The sequence below is a fragment of the Petaurus breviceps genome, unplaced genomic scaffold (assembly GCF_028583685.1).
Source record: "Petaurus breviceps papuanus isolate PSGF00001 unplaced genomic scaffold, PetGlider_PUasm1.0 90825, whole genome shotgun sequence".
Classification (NCBI taxonomy): Eukaryota; Metazoa; Chordata; class Mammalia; order Diprotodontia; family Petauridae; genus Petaurus; species Petaurus breviceps.
The window spans coordinates 7,955,811-7,975,983 of NW_027187353.1; the positions used below are offsets into that span (position 1 = coordinate 7,955,811).

General features: G+C 38.0%; 1 long non-coding RNA gene across 1 annotated transcript in view; it reads left to right on the plus strand.

Moving 5' to 3' along the window:
- LOC138148694 (uncharacterized) overlaps positions 1 to 12,405 on the plus strand; it is a 137,760-nt gene extending 125,355 nt beyond the window's left edge. Inside the window, exons 3-4 of the long non-coding RNA XR_011165125.1 lie at positions 11,522 to 11,684; positions 11,944 to 12,405. This is a non-coding gene — a long non-coding RNA (uncharacterized lncRNA). The remainder of the gene's footprint in view (positions 1 to 11,521; positions 11,685 to 11,943) is intronic.
- The last annotated feature ends 7,768 nt before the right edge of the window (positions 12,406 to 20,173 follow it).

Here is a 20,173-nt window from a genome sequence, read left to right on the forward strand (position 1 = left end):
ATCACTCGATCTTGAAGAACCTTTCTTTCTTCATCTGTAAAAGGGTGATGGTAATAATACTTGGACTTCAGTGGCTAGGTGGTACAGTGAATAGAGCACTGGCCCTGGAGTCAGGAGGACCTGAGTTCAAATCCAGCCTCAGACACTTAACACAAAAACTAGCCACGTGACCTTGGGCAAGTCACTTAACCCCAATTGCCCTCCAAAAAGCAGAAAAAAAAAATAAACACTTGGACTTGGACAACCTAATTCATGAAGTTGTTCTTAGGGGAGCATTTTTTAAACCTTCAGTGCTACATAAATATCAATTGTCATTATTGTTATTAAATTTTGAGGATGTATAAGACACATAGATAAAATACAATTAAGCAAACATTTATGATTTACCTACTTTATATGCAAGGAACAGAGTAGGTGCTTGAGAAAACTATCTACTATATGAATGTCATGGTTTTGTCCCATCAACTGTCAGAATTACAGAGATCTCCGCCTGCAACAGGAACCTATGACAAGAGAAAGGAATGAGTCCTATAGTTAGGAGTCAATCTCCAGCACTTTACTCTTTCTTCTTGTTTCTTGAGCTCTAGCAATCACTTGTCAGTCACTGAATTTCAAAGTACACTAGTTATGTTAGATGAATAGAATCGTTGTTTAAAAAAAGAGAGAGGGAGATACTGTCGCTTGAGGTATCCCTGTGCTTTCTGCAGATAGGGAAGCACATGATGGTCACCATCAGTCAAGCATCTCAAGAGATTTTTCTTTTCCAGTGTCCTCGGTCCTCTAGGGCTCAGTCTGTGCCACCTCATACCAAAATCTGATTGATGTTTTGACATCTCTATAGGGTTCCCTGTGGAGACTTGGAAAAAGTGGGCATTTCTTCCCTGGCAACTGTGTCATCATTTCCATCTCCTTTCTCCTTGCTAGATGTTATTAAACTTTTGCTATCTTTCTGGGTCCATGAGGGCTATTCTTCCTTGAGGAGTAACTCTCTGGGCCCAAAACATCATGGGACATGTAGTTCTGTCCAATCTCATAAGAAGTATAAAACCCTTCCCTAAAGTGGGCACATATGGAGACTCCCTAAATAGTCTCTATACATCTATAACTGTTCTGGTCCATTATTATTATTTTAAAAATAAGCTAAAATACCCTTATAATTTTTGATACACTGAAAACCATCTTTAGGTCCTTAATTCAAGTTTTAATAGGCTTATACATCCTGTCAGATTTTGCAAATGTTATTCAAAAGTGGTTTCAGATATGGTCAATTCAAGGCAAAATTATTTTTAACTTAATTTTTACCTAACAAAAATATAGCTTATTTTTACATGTCCTCTAAGGTTTAAAAAGCAGTCACACTGGGGCGGCCAGGTAGCACAGCAAGTAAAAGCACCGGCTCCAGTGTTGAGAATACCTGGAGATCGAATCCCGGGCTCAGACACTTAGCACCCACCCAGAAACACCTGGCCGTGTAACCTTGAGCAAGTTACTTAACCCTGATTGCTTAAAAAGAAAAAAAAGCAGTCACACTAATCCTGTGAGATGGGCAATAAAAGTATTATTGTCCCCATTTTTAGAGATGAAGAAACTGAGACTCAAAGAGGTTAACTGATTTGTCTTGAATAAAACTATTTGATGAGTATTGGAGACAAGTTTTGAATAGAGATTTTCTGAACCTAACTTCCATGCTCTGTTCACTGTACTATGCTTTTGCTCATTTGTTCTCCAGAAAGAGTTTGTCAGTTCTAAGGACAAGGGTGGTCACCGACATGGGCAGCTTGTGGTGTCTGCAGAGTTGTATGTCTCTTGCTTCAGCTAAAGCTTAAGATTTAATTTACTTACTAATGAGAGAGATTCAAGTCTAGAAGGGAAGAAAGAAGGGAGGAAAGGGGAGGGAAGGAAGGAAAAAAGGAAGAGAGAGGAATGATGGAAGGAAGGAAAGAAAGAAGGGAAAAAAGAAGGAAGAGAAGAGAGGAGAGAAAGATAGAAAGATAGAGATGGAGAGAGAGAGACACATAGAGAGGATGGAATAAGAATGCTTGACTTTATAATCTTCTAGAGAAGGTAGAAGACAGTAGGATCGAGTCCACATGTAGAGGGGCTGGTCCTGGCAAGGAGAAGGTCTATCCCTTAGTTAGAGACTGGGGAAAGAGATAGAAGGAGAGTGAAATGATGTAAATAAAGAATTACTAAGATGAAGAGAAGAAAGAGCTTGTGTCAAATAGCCTCAATTTTCTCAGTAAAGTAAAAGTTGAGGCCCTCAGCTGAATGTCAAGGTGGAGTGATGGTGATGGTGGTGGTATAAGAGACTTGAGGAGGGAAGAGAAGGTTTGTAATAACTTCTGTGAGAATCAAGGCAGGGAATCAATTAGGGAGGAATAAAATGATTATCTGACTGCTGTAAGGGCCTAATTAAGACTGAATAGCATGAATTTATAATATTCCCTATCAACACAGAAAAAAAATGCTTCTTCCACTGTACCACAAGTTAGCATTATGGAAATAGTTGTTACTGAGCTATTTGAATGTATGGAAATAGTACAGTACTTTAGCACATTAATTAGCATCTGTGAAGTTCCCCTGACCTCCATCTCTCTGGAACCTCCCACTTAGCTGAATCCTCTGGGCTTGACTAGATGAGTCACCTCATTAGACTGAACTTTCCCTGCTTTCTCTTTTAGGTATTTAGTTCTCAGCAGGCAGAGGTCTGATTACAAATGATATTCATGGGTATGCCAAGCAAATCAAAGGCTGGGGAGGAAGAGTAAAATTTATGGGAAACTCCTAGGCAGTATGTTAGCTGAATGTGAACTAGTTGTTACTGACAACAAAGTTATTGGCAAAAGAGATCCTGGCAGTTGCTTATTTCATATGGCAGTGGCCAAAATCTTAATATCAGGAACGATTCCAATCATGACGACAATCACAGACAGATAGACAGACACACACACACACACATACACAGAAAGAGAGAGAGCCCTAACTACAACTAAAATTCTAACCACTATAAAATCACTACTAAAAAATCACCAAGCTGATTATAATCACAACCACAACATCAATGCGAATCATAACTACAACTCAGGCAGAGGAATAACCATCACCCCATACTGCCATAACCCTAATCCCATACTGTGATTACAATTTGAATTTTGATTATAATCGGAATCACAACAATAATCCCAACCAAAGCCACAATTACAAATAAAATTACAATCCTAATCATAACTATGTTATAACTACAATCCCAAGCCATGATCTCAGAAACAACAGCTGCCAAAATTTCAACCACAATCACAATTTCAATCCTATCCTCAGTCATCACTGTCCCAAAGATAGCCATAGTCCCAAACTATTAGTAAAAACCTCACAAACATAATCCCAACCCCAGCCACAACCAAAATCCCAACCACAGTCATAATTTCCAACCCAACCCCAACACCAGTCATAGATATTACCATAGTCATGAAGTCAAACAGAGCCTGATTTCAATCCTTACTTGTATTTACAATTCCTGTTTGTGCTTGTATTCCCAGGACTGAGCAACTGGAGAATTGTTGTGGCATTTCATGAATGCTTGTTGGTTTGATTTGACCTTGCTGCAATCAATCATGACTGCTGCCACAGTCAGAGCCATTCAAACAATCTTATCCATACCCTCAATCAAAAATAAGAATCCTACTTGAAATCTCAGTCCCAGTTTTAATCATGATCACAACCACAATCTCTACTGCAATTATAATCCCAACTCCAATGTAGTCCTAACCACATAATCCTGACCCCAACTGACACAATCAGACCCAGAATGGCAAACAGGACCATAAACATGAGAACCACAACCACAATCTCCATCACAATTATGATTCCATCTATTTCAAAGTCAGCATTTAGGCCATAACCCTATATATGAATGAGATATAGAGTGCTACAAATAAGAAAAGTTGGGTTTCTGTTCCATTAGTCTGATACCTGATGGACTGATAATAATAAAAGCTGATATTTCTATGGTATTTTAAGGTTTGCAAGACACTTCATGTAGGTTATCTCGTTTGATCCTCAAAGCAATCCTGTGAAAAAGAGAGGTTATTATGTCTGTTTTACAGATGAGCAGGCTAAAGCTCAGAAAGGTTGAATGTCTTATACTTGGTCACATAGTAATATTGGAGGCAAGATGGAAGCCCAGGTCTCTCCTGATTGTAGGTGGAGCACTCAATCTACCATTCCACAGAACCTCATACTTTGTACTTAGCACACTCCTCATGGCTTTAATACAGCAGGTCCTTAATAAATCATTTGCTTGTAAGATTGAATTGAATGAATGAATAGGACTTATGGACGAGACATGATGAGATGTGAAAGGAGAATGGGCATGACATTGGTGTAAATGGGGAAATTAGAGAAAGTAGAGGAAGAGGAGCAGTGGGCACAAATGTAGGCTAAGATTTAGACTTCATGAAAATAAAGAAACAAAAAACTTCCTAAAGCTGATTTCCTAAAAAGAAAATTTAAGTACAAAGAAAAAGAAACATTTTAAAATTGAGAATAGAATGCTCTGTCCTTTAGAGGGAGTGGCTGAATTACTGCTGGTCATGTCTATTGTACAGGGGATTCAAATTTAGCTATGGCTTAGACTAGATAATAACCATAGCTAGCATTTATATAACAATTTAAAGTTTGCAAAGTGATTTACACGTATTATCTCATTTTATTCCCCACAAAAACCTCGGGAGTTGGTGCTATTATTATCCGCACTTTACAGATGACACAGTGTTAAGTAAGAATTATACAGCAAGTCAGTTTTCTGAATCAGGATTTGAACTCAGATCTTCCTGATTCTATGTCCATTGTTCTTTTTATTGAGCCACCTAAAAGGACTCTGAGATCCCTTCTAATTCTAAGATTCTGCAATTCTAGGAGCTCTGTGATAATACATGAAATAAAAGTGTGTGTGTGTCTGTGTGTGTGTGTGCAGACATTATACTCTAAAGAACGTGTATGAATGCAATACATGCATGCATGAATGAATGAGTGAGTGTATTTATCAACACCTAGTAGCAACTCACGACATCTTCACCCCATACAACCCATGTACCTGAGTTTACTAATACTTTTCAAGCAGTAGAAAATTGAAATCCACATGAGCAAGTTTCCATATCCCAGGATACATTTCTATAGACTTGCTTTAGCTCTTTGAAATGACAGTCTAGCCACTCCCCTCTTTTTCCGTATTTCCATGGGATTTTCAGGGAAGGAAAAATGAAAGAGTTCAAGCTGTCTTGACTCAACATCTCCTTGGGATAGTATTTGGAGAAATCTCGAGAACAAAGAAAACAAGGTCCTGCTACTATTTATGCAAAAATATCCCCAAGATTCCTATAAGCCCTAGCTGCCAACACCATGATTTATCATTAGATGATGAGATGGAGCATTTCCCATGGTTATTTTCTGATTCATAGTTCTCCTATGTAGATATAACTGTCCAGTTCTCTGATAGCAGTCTTTCGAAATTCATCTTATGTAAAAAACCTTCCACATAATCTCTGACCTCGATGCTGTCCGAGACACTGACCCCAACTGAAAGATCTGGGATGCCAAATTCAATCAAGTCCCTATGTTTGGGGGCAGACCCATAGAGCATGAAAAAGGGAAAGCACAGATTCAGTTAATATTGCCAATTTCCTTTTATTCTTCAGGCTGGTCTGGTTTTCTTCTGGACTTTCCCAAAATTTGGTTCCTTTTAGAGGGAGAAGTTGCTCACCCAAAGCTAGAGATTTAGCCTGATGCAGATGGCCAGGTGTTTTACTTCTTACAGCTGAAAATAGGTGCAATATGAGAAGGCAGTGAAAGCATGAAGGAGGCCCTTGGCCTTCCCAATGGTGAAACTGGAGGGACTCGGCAAGACTCAGTTTTGTGTTTCACCTAGAAGAGTTTCTCCATCTTATGGTGCCAAGTACCAGCACGATTACACCCAGGGTGCCTTTGGCATCAGACACACTAATGGATTGGCTGATTTCTCAGGAACATGCTTGCTAAAAATCAAAGTTCTCCTCTAGTAAGGGGATCTAAGAGGGAGCATGTTTGCTCCTTTCACCCCCTGGTCTGCTGTATTTCCTACCTTCCGACCCCATCCTTGACCTGAAGGGACTGACTTCTCTGGGGAAGCAATTCAAGCTTCAAAAGCACTTCATTCTCTACATGTTTTAGCCAAAATTGGCAGATTAACCCATTTCCCCATGAAATTTATATGTGTGTGTGTGTTTTAAATTTTTGCAAGAAACTGGGAGATGTTGATGGTGAATAAAGTGCATATTTGTAAAAGTTTTGGGAGAAACTTGTCAGGGGAATGGTGTGTATGAGTTCATTGGCACTATGACAAAATGGATGTATTAAAGGCAGGCATTAAAAATGACTGTTTCCTTAAGGAAATCTAGACTTTTCTGTATAAACAGAATTATCTGCCTTATGCCAAAGGCCCCATAGTGTTGTACCCATCATTGTCTTATAAGTAAGTTTGTAATTCTGATGAATTTTTAGATTATTCTTTCCATCTTGATGGAATATCTTGGTCCTTGTAGTGAAATTATATGAATAAGATGAATGCCTGTTCTGCTACATGGCCAATGGTAGAAGACCTACACGTATTAGGAGACTTTCCTTGTTCTTATCCTGAAGTGTGGCATAACAGAAAGAATACTACTTGGAGTAGGTAGAGTTCTGGATTCAAATCCTGATAGCCAAACTTACTAGCTGTGTGACCATGGGCAAGTCATCTCATGCTTTTGGAATCAATTTCTTTATCTGGAGACAACATTGCTGGCATTTCTTGTGTATTTTAAAGCTTGTAAAGCCCTTTACAGGCATTACTTTCTTTGATCCTTACAGAAACCTATTATTATCATTCCCATTTTACAGGTTGGGAAACTGAAGGTGAGAGTTCCAAGCAGCTTGCCTAGGGTAACATAGCTAGTATGTGTCTACAGCAGAATTTAAACCCAGGTCTTACTTTATTTGCCCCTTGTCCATTATATCATGTTGCCTGTCAGTACTTACCTCACATGGTTGTTATAAAAAAGAAACACTTGATAAGACTTCAAACCTTATGTGAAGGTGAATGGTTAGTATTTTTTTCCAAGAACCTTATAAGATATACATATTACACACACATGTCCAAAACTGAAGAATGGAAAAGTTTATACCATCAAGCATTGTCCCTGGGTAGAGATGAGGCTTGGTGCTCTGCTTTTAAAACAGCTAGGCTATTTAAGGGTACGTGATCAATTTTAAGCTGAATAATAAGTCCCACTGGAAAGCCCATGCAGCTTGGCTGTTGTCTACCAGCCTAGATTTATAGAAATCTTGTTTCTAGCCAAGCTATGACTTAAAGCATATCTGCTAGGCTTCGGAAAAATTTCAGAAAAATAAATTTTTCTTCTCAATCTATTCTTTCCTCCTCTCTCATTTTATTTATCCTTGGAATTTTTCACCTTGCAAATCTTCTATGTTAATTTTCATCTTTGACCCTTCCCCATTCATTCTTCTTTACCTCTGACCAGTCTCTAAGCCCAATAGAATCTCCCCCAACAGTGATTTTCCCATCCAACCCATCTTCTCTACTTTTGTAATGCCCATTTAATAATTCTAGTGTTATAAGTCTAGAGTTGGAGGGGACCTCAAAGACCAACATGTTTCAACTCCTCATTTTACAGATGAGGAAACTGAGGCCCAGGGAGGTTAAGCAATTTGTTCAGTGTCACACAGTCAGTGAAGATTAGGAGGTAGGAATATGAACCCAAGTTTCTGACTCCTGGTTTAGGCTCCCAATGTTATAGTTTAATAACTGATCTTTCTACTGTCAGTGTCTTCCCACTCTAATCCATCCTATATACTGATGTTAGATTAATCTCCCTAATTCTTAGTTCTCATGGCATCTCTCTCTCTCTTTCCCTGGGACTAAAACCTTCAATGATTCCCCTTTGTCTACAGGTTAAAATTCAAATATTTTATCATTTTTTATTAGGCCACAGTCTAGTTCCAATCTACTTTTTTAGTTTCTCTTTATTCTAGTCAGTCAGTCAGTCAGCATTTATTCTGGGCACCGTGAAAGAGCCAGATCAGATACCCCCCAAAATGGGACATGTTCTCTTCATATTCTAACGGTTTACTTGTCATCTTTATGAAGAAGACAGCCTAAGTCATTAAAAATTATATTGATGTTTTGTTTTTTCATCATATTTATTTCTCAATATGTCTCTTTGCCCTTCTCCACTCATATAAACATCCTTTGTAACAATATCATAATTTTGCAAGTTTTATGTTGTTCTTTATTATTCATATTATTTATTATGCATTATTTATATTGTTTTATTTTATCTTATAGATGAAAATTAATCAACGCCTGAAATTCTTGCATCTATCACTTCCCTTTATGCCTGACTTTGGATTTGAATCAGGACGACAATTGTTAGATTCTTACCCCCAAATTTCCAATTTTCCACCATCCCATTTATTCCATTCTTTTTGAATGTTTTCTTTGTTTGAACCCCTTCCAAGGGATAAGTGATCCAATATCATAACTTTGCAAGATGATTTTGTCTTGTATTGTTTTATTATTCATATAATTTATTTTGTATTATTCATATTGTATTATTTTTATCTTGTAGAACTTTTGAACAGTATCAATCAAATCTAATAATAATATTACTTTCTGATAGGTATTTTTATTTCAATTCAATAGACACTTGTTTAGTAGGTGCCTATGCAAGCACTAGGCCAGGTGCCAGGGATGAAAAGACAAATTCCAGTCTCTGCCCTCAGGGAGTTTATGTTCTGGGGGTAGGTAGTCAGAAGTAGGTAAGAGCATAAGAGCAGAAAGGTAACCCAGGATTTCTGCCCAGTACCCAGGAAGCATCATTTACACTATAGTGAATGGAATTTCATATGGAGTTGTACTTTCTTTTTGGTCATACAGCTTTGTGCCCTATGCATAACTTTTCTCTCCTGGGTACAACTCTCTTCACTGTTAATAGGGGTTACGTGCTTACACTGAGTGGAGAAAATTACCCCCATTATCCCCAGGCACTGCTGGAGGAAAACAGACAGAATAGTTATAATAATCTTTACTCAAGATGTATAAGTTCAAAAGATAATTGGGCTCCAACATTTTAAACTGTATAAAATTTCTTACATAAACAAAAAAGTCAGTGTGAAAGTTGTCCAGGATCTCTTACCACAAGTTGTATGGGACACACGTTGAATCTTGGACTTTGAAATGAAAGAGAATCTACTTTCTTTTCTTTATGAACAAATGGGATGCAAAATATTTAACAAACCCCATTTTAATTTGGAAACTGTTTCTTTGGACATATTGTCAAGTCTAACAATGGTTCCCATTGTCAATTTTATTCTAAATACAAAGACCAGAAATAAATTATCAAAATCTGCAAGCTGCTCAAGGTTATATATGTTTCTGGTGGGGATATTTTACAGATAACATTATGTCTAGGAAGCAATCGTGGCTTCATTCTGTGATAGGCAGGGTGCCAGGAAACTGTAAATCAAGTGGCAATAGAGTCCCTGAAGAAAACCGTGCCTGATTTATGGTAGATGGTTCCAGCAATTCTGCTCACTTTTTTACACATAGAACTGGTCCTCGACTTATGGATGTTTTACATTATATTGCACAACAACACATATCATGAGTAATATATCAGACATCACATATGGCACACAGCAAAGCCTCCTTATGATCATTCCCAGGGTCAGGAAAAAGGATTTTTGCCATCAAGGTTTAAGAGATCTCTCCTCAACCCCTGCCTGTTGTACACCCCAATCTGGGGCTGGAATCAGAAGGCAGGTTCAACTTCTGGTTCTGCCATTTTTATTTGTGTGATCTTAGGCAAGTCATTTGATTTCTTTGAGTCTCAGTTTCCCCTTTGTAAATATAAGGGAGTAGATCTAGGCCTCTTCGAGTTCTAACTGTATGATTCTATTGAAAAGGTAGAAACAGAATTGTAACTAGGGTGAGGCAACTGAGGCTCTGACCTAGGGTACTAAATTTAGACAGGACTGAATTTGGAGGACCATAACAGCACTGAGAGTTTTTCATCAGTATGCACATTTTTCACCCTAGTTAGGACATATAAACAGCTAAAACCTGAAGGTCCCAGATGTTAGTCTGAGATTGAGCTCCTCGCTTGATGAATCTTACTCTTCCCTTCTCCTGCCCTATAGCCTTAATTTTAGGAAAGATCAAAGCCAAGCACACCAGAAACAGTTTGTTGTATTTGCCCTGGGGACAAACATTCCTGGTTATGGTTGTGTGGGGAAATAAAGATGGAGGGAGCAAAATGAGTGGGGTACAATGGAGATAGGGTATCTTAGGGATACCCCCCCCTGAAAACTTTGGGAGGGATCTGCTCAATCTAAAGTGGGTGGGTCTTTCAGACTAGTCCTGTTAAGGTACCTTAGCTAAAGTTCAGTATGTATGCTTAGCTAAGTGTTCTATTAGTTGAGTGCTAGGCTGGGCATCAGGAAAACTTGAGTTCAAATTTGGCCTCAGACATTTGCCATCTGTGTGACCCTTGATAAGTCCCTTAACCTCCATCTGCCTCTGTTTTTTCATTTATAAGATGATAGAGTTCTGCAGTCTGTTCTAGACCTAAAACCATTCTACTATGCATGTGATGCTCCCTTAGATATCCAGAGTTTGTCAATAACATGTCTGTAAATAATTAAAACCCAAACCAATTACTGTTGATTATCTAAGAACAAAGGAAATGATATAGGAAGAAAAAAGTTGAGGGAGTAAATGAAATACAATGCCTTTGCTCATTTCTTTTCAGTGCTAGACTGGAATGCCAAGATCAAGCCTTTAATGTCTTTGCTTTCCTTTTGGAAGTATCATTTTTTTTTATAATGGGGACTACCTAGCAGCCCTCACCATGGCATTCATTCCACCCAAGCCTTTCTTCTCTGGGCAGCTCCCAATGCTCTGGATATTTCCTGCTTCTTCCTCCTGTGCCTTCCCACCTTTCAAACCCCCATCAGACTCCCATTATCTATGTCAAGTGAAAGAGAATTGGTGTGGCACATGGATCCAAGCTCATTAATCCTAAAGGAAGAAGAGGCACATGAATTGGTGGTTTTGTGGCATGGGGAGGGCCCTGAGATGACACTGGGGCAGACTTTGGAATTCTAGCAGGGTGAGGTGGGAGGGGAGGTGGAAGGGGAGTGGGGAGAAGTTCTTGGCCATAAGGATTCTATAAAAGACTTTGTCAATTATCTTGTTGAAGTCAAGATAAGCTACGGCTGCAGAATTCCCCTGCTCTATTAATCTAGTTAATTCTAAAAAATGCAAAGGAATGAAGTCCCCTTGATTTGTCCTTGATGAACTCAAAAAGCTTCTGAGTTGTGTAAGCTCCTTGAAAGGAGAGATTGTTTCTTTCTTCATATTTGTATCCCCAGAGCCTAGAACACACTTATTAAATGCTTGTTGATTGGTTGACTGATTATTTCCTTCCAGGATCCTGCCTCTCACAGTGACATCAAAGGATTCTGTTGGAGAGACTCATTAGCCTAAGGCTGGAAAACAGATGAGAAAAGTTTGGGTCCCATCATGCAGAGTGTCTACCAAATCACAAAGGGTTTGCTGATGAAGCTGTAGGTCTTATTTAAGTATCAGAGAAGTAAGTAGAAAGGCATATCAATAATTTAAAATGACTTGAAAACTTCTTTCCTTGCCATTATGGACTGGATTTTTTTTTAAATTACAAGACTTTTTGTCAATTGGTTGTCTCTGTTCTAGAGACACTCCCATCTCCTGCCCAATATCTTTCCTCTTATTGCTTTTCTGCAATCCTCCCTAATTGGAATCATTTATGCCTGGAAACTTCTAGGATAGAAGTTTCCAGTTTCAACTGACATCTCTCTCCTTCATGATCACAGGTAGGAAAACAAGAACACATATTTTGCCTCTCTCTACAAAGTCCTGCTCAGCTTTCCTGAACTCTCTTGAGCTGTCCTGATGCTGGAAGTGATGATAGACCCAGGAGTGCCCCGCCTCCACCTCCAGATGGCTAGGGTTTGGTGTAAAGATGCATGAAGTCTCAGGTCAGCTGCTACCAGGACTATTATAGACTCCTTCCCCTGCCATGGTCTGAAGACAACTCGTGCCCAAAGCTCTGGTGACATCCCTGGTGGTATTCCTTTTCTTCCATCTGCCATCCTGCTTGGGAGGTGTCTGTCTAGGGTCCGAAGTGAGATGCTATTCTAGTTTAGAAGGCATCAGTTGCTGCCTCTGGCAGGGTATAGCTTTTCTGAATACCTTTCCCTTGTTGCCACTCCCTTGCTTTCTTATGTGTCCCCAGTTAATCCATGTGTATTCTGTCAAATAAAAGGAAGGACCTATTGCCTAGAACCTCAATTGACTCAGCTGGTTCTTCTGTGGATCCTCTCTGCCCCCTGTCCTCCCTCTCCCCCACCCCTTCACCCCCTTAATTCCTAGCAGGGGACCTGATAGAAAGATAGATCACCTTCACAGATGTTCTTACAAAGCTTATTCCTTGCCTAGAGAGTGGGGAGCTTACAGGTCTTTATAAAGTTGCCTTTGTCTCACTGGTCTCATTAGCTGTGGGTTTGGAATTTGCTTTGAGTTTGCAAGTGAAAATCCCAATCTTATCCCTAGGGCAAAATTTGGCTTTCAGAACCCACATGGCAGATTTCAACTGCGACTTTCTGTTGGCCTGTCAGGTCAGCAGCTCCCACTGCGGGAACAGAATAATAGAGCAGAGAACAAGCCTGCGGTTCTGCAAGGGCCATTTGGGCCTTCAACCTCCCCTCCCTCACTAGCACTGGATGTGTCCAGTGTGTTTATTTTGTTGAGTTGCAGACCTAGAAGAAGAGAAGCCTGGGGCTATAAGATAGACTAGCTCAGGCTCCAGGGGCCACAGAAATGCATTTTGTTTATTTTTCTCTGTTTAAAATTTCACTTGAATCAGCAGTTTAACATGCAGTCATCTGATTTCAGAATTCAAAATGCGGACAGAACAGAACATTTTCTTTTGTTAAGCTAGACTCTATGAATTCATATAATATTTCAGGGACAGGCTAAGTACATCAATTACAGATCTAGGTGGACAATAGTGAACTTCTAAATAATCATACCTGTCTTGCCTTGGGGGAGGGAGGATAGGTAGTGAGTTTTCTATTATCAGAGCCAATTCAAGATGGTACAAAATCTTGGAGGGGAGGGGAAGTGAAAGTGACCCATATGGTGGAGATAAGTAGCCCACATGATATTACCAACAATGATTTGCTTTAGAAAAGTAGAGGAAAAGGTGTTATCAGGGACATATATGGTCGGAGGAGTTTTCCATGTTGCTAGAAACAAATAATAGATAGGTATCTCAAGTGCTACACACATGTCTGCAAAAGAGTAAAGGACTCCTAAAATAGCCTTCAGTGGGTTGGCTAGAGTATGGAGGATCAGTGGAGACACATGGACAAACAGCGTGCAAGATGAGAAGGTGTAGATAGTGATCTACATAAATGGAGAGAGCATCCACATTGAGGAGATCAGGGATCTCTTGATTTCTTGCAGTAAAATATATGATAGAGAGAGGTCTGGGATGGCTGTGGTTGTAGGTGACTCAAATGGAAATGGACCTCTTGGTTGTAGGTTGAGGAAATTGAGTCATTATGTAGTCAAGGCATAAGAAGGGGTCACCAACATGGATACTGGAATCATTAAAAATGATGGTGGGGAATGAGGTAGATAAGAAGACTATAAACTAGGTGCTATAGTAATAAATGTGAGATAAGTGTCCTGGAGGTTGGTAGATGATTTTATGACTGGGAGAGAATGGTCTAGTTCAGTAGTATGATTATAAAGGAAAAGAAGGTGTTGAGTGATGATGGCATTGGGGAGCAAGGAGTATGGACATCACTTTTAAATGAGTGGCATAAAAATAAAATTTGAAAGTCATTTCATCACAAGAGATAACTAAATATACAAAACAACAGTAAAACACTTTAATAAAATGATCATTCCTTTATTTTAGTCATATGTAACAGAATGGATTCTAGATTGAATTAGGAGATCTTTGGCTGAATCATAATTTTATGCTTACCATTTGTGTTGTTGCTATCAATGTCTTTGAGATTAAGTTTCCTCATCTATAAACGGGGATTAAAAATATTTGTACTACCTTCTTTAAAAGGAGATTATAAGGAAAGCACTTTGTAATTCTCAAAGTGATATGTAAATTGAATAGTTTTTATTATATGTATCTTTCAGAAATTGATTTAGTATTCACTTTAGAACGTTCTTTTTTCATGAGATATCTTGAAAATCCATTACTGAGTGTGTTGAAAAGTGCTATCACCTCCAAAGTAGATTCCATTTGAGTGTATTTGTTCAGTTCTTCATGGTTTAAATGTGTTAAGTGGTATTTTTATATATTCAGATAGCACATCAATTCCCAAGGTAGAAGAAAATAAATAGGGACTTTCCACTGCTTTTAAGGATGAGAATAAGTCCCTTTAGAAGAAATAACCAATATGTTGTGTTTCACATTGACTTAGTGCTCACTTCCTAATTTCATCAATAAATAGTCCTGGAATACTGTAGTCAGTTCTGGGAATGACATTTTATTTTTCAATTTCTTTTTCTTTTTGGTAAAATTTTCCCTTTTAAATTAAATTTTATTTTTCTGTTATTGAACATTTATTTTTCCTCTTCCTCCTCTACTTCCAAATGGAAAAGAAAAAAAGGAAAACATCCTTGTAACAAATAAAGAGAGTGAAGCAAAATAAATTCTCATATTTGGCATGTCCAAAAATGTGTGTCCCATTCTACATCTTAGTCCATCTCTCTGTGAGGAGGTGGGTAGCATTCTTTATTGTTGATCCTTTGAAATCATAATTAATCATTGTGTTGAATGGTATTCTTAAGTCTTTCAAAATTGTTTTTATAATATTTGTACTATAGTGTAAATTGTTCTCTTGGTCCTGTTTACTTCATTCTGCATCATGTAATACAGGTCTTCCCAGGTTTCTCTGAAATGGTCTTTTTCATTATTTCTTACAATACATTAGTATTAAAATACATTCATTTGTTCATTCCCTAATTCATGGGCACACTTAGTTTACAGTTCTTTGTCACTGAAAAAATACCTGCTAGAAATACCTTTGTACCTATACAACCTTTCCCTCTTTCTTTTATCTTTTTGGGCAATAGACCTACTATTGCTATAGTAGGGCTAAAGAGTGTGCACAGCTTACTAACTTTTGTGGGCAGAGTGCCAATTGTTTTCCGGAATGGTTATACCAATTCACAACTCCACCAATAATAAATCAATATCCTTATTTGTCCCTAGCCCCTCCAATATTTGTCATTTTCCTTTTTTTTTGCCAACTTTGCCAATCTGATACATATGAGGTGGAACCTCAAAATCATTTCAGTGTGCATTTCTCTACTTATTAGTGATTCAAAACATTGCTATTAGATAGCTTGAATTTCTTTGAAGTAATATTTTACAAAGAACATTGATTAGCTTGAGAGTGGCTGGCAAAAGACAATATAACAGTAAAAGACATTGAAGGCATACCATAGGAGAATTGACTGAAGGATTTAGGGTACCTAGATTAAAGAAGAGAAGACATAGGAGAACATGGTGGTAGTCTCAAATATTTGAAGAACTATCAGAAAAATAAATAATTAGAAATGTCATGCTTGGTCTTAGAAAATGAGAATAAGAACCTCTTTTCTGTGTGAAAGTGCCAGGAAGGCAGAATTTAGCCAAACATAAGAATGACATCTTAACAATTGAACATGTCCCCAAACTTCATAGATCCTGTTGGGAGATAGTGGTTTTTTTCTACTGGAGGTCTTTAAGCAAAGGTTGAATGATCACTTATTCGGGATATTAGAGCCACAGGTTAAATTAGATTACCTCTGAGATGTCTTCTAGCTCTCATCTTGTGATATAGTTTAGTCATGTCTCACTCTAAAATTTCTGCTAACTCATCTATCGTTCTAAAATTTTTCACTCTTTTATGAAGTAGTATGATTCCTCATTGGTAGATAGGTGGCAAATTACATTGGAGGAAGAGAAATCAAACCTTGAATCCTGCCTCAAACACTTCCTATCTGTGTGACCCTAGGCAAATCACTCAGTCTCAGTTTCCCCATCTGTAAAATGGAGATAATGATGGTGTCTGTTATGCAGGGGTTTTTTGAAGATCAAATGAGATAACATTTGCAAAGTGCTTTGTAAACCTTAAAGTGCTATATAAATATTTGGGATTATTATTGTTGCTATTAAACAAATAGGTTTTTACACTAAATTGTTGTTGCATGTGGCTTCTGTGTTCCTTCTGTCAACAAAGAGATTGAGTCTTAGTTCACAGGTGTCTGGATCTTTTTCACCACCTTATTTTGTTGACTATTTTTACATTGACGAATTTGTTGACTATTTTTACATTGTTACCCATTTTACTTACATTGGTAAGTTTTGTCTAAGAAACTGTTATCAGAGTCAATGTCATAACTTTTGTTAATTCTCTAATTTTTTTTAAAGTTTAACAGCTTGCTAAAATAAGCTGATGGAAAGCTATTATAGTTATATCTAGTGTCGTCTTATTTTCATCTTTTCTTCAAATTTAGTGTTGATTTTGACCTCTGAGTAGCTGGTTGATGATCTAAATAGACAGCTGATTCTCAAATACCTCCTGTGTCAGTAACCACTCATTTCCTGTCTGTTAATACAGGATCATAGGATTTCAAATTTGGAGATTGTCTAGGCTCTCTTTATTTTTACAGATAAAGAAAATGAGTTCTAAAGAAATTAAGTGGGTTCATAGACTCACTAAATCTCAGGATAAGAAGAGATCTCAGAGACAATCTAAATTAATACTTGAACATGATTTCCCTCTAAACACAGTAGACATGCAGTGATACAGTCTTCACTGGAACACCCATTAGGAGTGCAAAACCCACCCCTTTCCACCTTCCAATGTAACCCATTCTGCATTTAGACAGCTGTAATTACTAGGGAGGTGCTCCTTTCAACAAGGTAAAATCTGCCCATAGTCACTCAGGTCCTAGATAGCAGAGTCAACAGAATTCCTTTGGCATGAGATCTGATGTTCTTTCCATTGTATCTATCACACTCTCCCATAGAGTCAATTCCACTTGGTATGACTGGTGTTTTCCATATTCCATACTTCACTATCTTCCTATTCATTTTTTTGAAGAGAACATTCATGTTATGTAGATATAAGGCTTCTGAGAATTCTAAAGCTGTTGACTTCTCTTTCTTAATCTTATAACATATTCTCCAATGTATTTTTGCTGCTGATAAGTACTTATTAAGCATCTATGACATGCCAGACACTATGCATGTGGGGACTCAAAGATAAAAATGAAAGTCTTTACTCTCGAGGAGTTGTTTACATTTTAACATGGGAAATAACATGTACATATACTAATGTATGCTAAATGAATCCAAGGTAATAAGAAGGAGAGTGGTCCTAGCATTTGGAGAGTTAGTTCTTCTTGCTTACCTTCTTTTTCACTAAAGTCTTTGAGTATGTAGGCATGTATTAGTTTGGCTTGGCTTTGAGGATCTTATGAAGTTCTTAACATAATTTCTTTAGCTTTCCATCCTCTGCAACTGTTGTTGACGTAGAATTTACAGTTACCTTCATTTTGGTATCTTTGCTTGTATTAAGTGTCTCATGAAATGGTTCTTTGGGTTGCCTTTGAGGACAAGACAAAAACCAACTTCTTTAACCCCCTTTTTTTGCCTCTCTGAGGAATAGCTGTAAGCCCTTCCCTCATTTACCTTCTTAAAGATTTCTGATTTCATTTATTACAAGCATGTCATATTGATATGGTTCAATTTCTCCATCTTGTTGGTCATTGGACAATAATCCAACATTAAGAGTACCAATAATGAACATGACATTTGTAGACAGGCTAAAAAGTATGTGATCCTTAGCATCTTCTGCCCCAGTTAATACCATCCTGTCCTCATCATTGCAGAAGGGGAAAGGGACTACACTGGCCTAAGAACCACTTTGTATTCTAGTTTATTTTGTGGATTTCCATGGCTAAAGGATTTTTCACCTGGTGGCCATCCTAATGGTGATAAACCTCTTCATTAGATAGGTTGGTCTTTGGAAAGTAAACACAGTACATCCTGAGGATTGTATTCAGAGTCTTTCTAACTTGGTAAGCCCAGTTAGGGCCTGTGTTCTTCTGGCATATCTTTTAAGAACATAATCACATCCACACCATGACAAAGCTTCAGAGTGAGACTCCTGCATGATGCCTATATTTTGTGATCTATCTATCATCTATCTATTATCTATCTATCTATCTATCTATCTATCTATCTATCTATCTATCTATCTATCTATCTATCTATCTGTCTGTCTGTCTGTCTGTCTGTCTGTCTGTCTGTCTGTCTGTCTGTCTGTCTGTCTAGTCTGTCTGTCTGTCTATCATACTAATTGATTTCTCGTGTGTTTCTGCTCTATTTTTTTTCTCGTTTTCTTCACATAGCTTTTGTTTAACAGTCCTTCCTCATAATCAGTCAGCCAGAATGTATTAATTGCCTATGTTCCAGGAATTGAATTAAATGTTTGGGATAAAGAGAACAAAACTGCTCCTGCCCTCAAGGAGCTTCTGTTCTGTTGGATGAACTAACACATACATAACTAATTAAAAAATATATATACAAAATAAAAACAAGGTTATTTTGCTACTTTAAGAGAGAAGGAACTGGAGGTAGAGGGGAACAGGTCAAGAAAGATTCCCTTGAACTGAGTCTTTAAAGAAAAAAGGGCTCAACAGTTGTTCTAGATGTCCCTTCCATATGTGGAATAATGGAACTAGTTCCTAAACCCTTCAAAGGTGCTCTTTGATGATGGTTACCTATTTTTATGTCTATTTACAAATCTTACAAAAATCCTAAAAATAACAGTAAAACTTTAAAATTTGAACAATTGCAATCACTATCAACAACAATGCACTGTTATCACACATGTCAGTCATTTCTTTTTTTTCCCCAAATATGGATGCATTTGATCGTAATACTTAAAGCAGTTTCTGGCTCGGAAACGGAGTATCCTTCCTTCTGGGTTTATTGCAGGGGAAGCAGTGCAGTAGGCAATGGCTCTTTGCTGCCAGAGAGGCAGGCTATTTCAGGGAGGCTAATGAGAGTTTCAACCGACAGAGCTTTTATTTGAGAATAGGTAGCTGGGAGGCAGCTGTACTCTGTCCAACAACTTCAAACAGAAGGAGCTGCCAGATTTATTCTGTTTAAACACTTGACCAAATTAGCTATGAAAAGAAGGATGGGAGGTGCCTGGCTGACTTGTGTGGAAGCTCAGGTCTTTTTAATTCACACAGTTTGCACACAAAAGAAAAACAACTTTCACAAAAGTTTGTCACTGTGGACCAGGGTCAAATGTGTGTAATATCTTTGGTTCTAGATAAGAAAATAGCCTAAAGAAAGTAATGGCCATTTTCCTCAGTGACTCTAAAATGTCTATTCTTCTTGTTTTTCTACTTTTTTCAGTTCTTTCCCTTCAGCCTCCCACCCCAATAGACAGTTTTCCATCATAGCTTTCTGGAAAAATAATACTGTTAAATGAAACTACAACTAATTGAACAAATTCAACCATAAAAAAAATAAAATTTTAACCATGAACTGTCCTATGTAACCAAAAACATAAGTAAAATCAGCCAACAAAGTGAAAAATCTGACAGTAGATTCAGCATTCCAAACTCATGGTCCTCCACCTCTCTACTGAGGGGAGGAAAGTATGTTTCATCATCTTCCCTCTGGGAAAATGTTCTTAACCTTGACCAGTGCTTTGGGCTCAGGTGACCCTAGAAAATGCATGTTTATTTTTACCTATGGAGTATTGTCAGTCAGTTGGGCTTACTAAAAATTGTGTTCTGCTCATGCTTGGTATCTTTCCTTGAGGGAGCCTTGTGTAGTTGCAAAATTGAAGTCAGAAAGACCCAAGTTCCTTCTCTGCTTCAGATACCAGTTGTGTGACCCTGGGGAAGACTTTTAATTGTTCTTTGCCTCAGTTTCTTCATCTGTAAAATGAGGAAGGGCCTCTAACGTTCTTTTTCAGATCTAAATCTATCATCTACTCG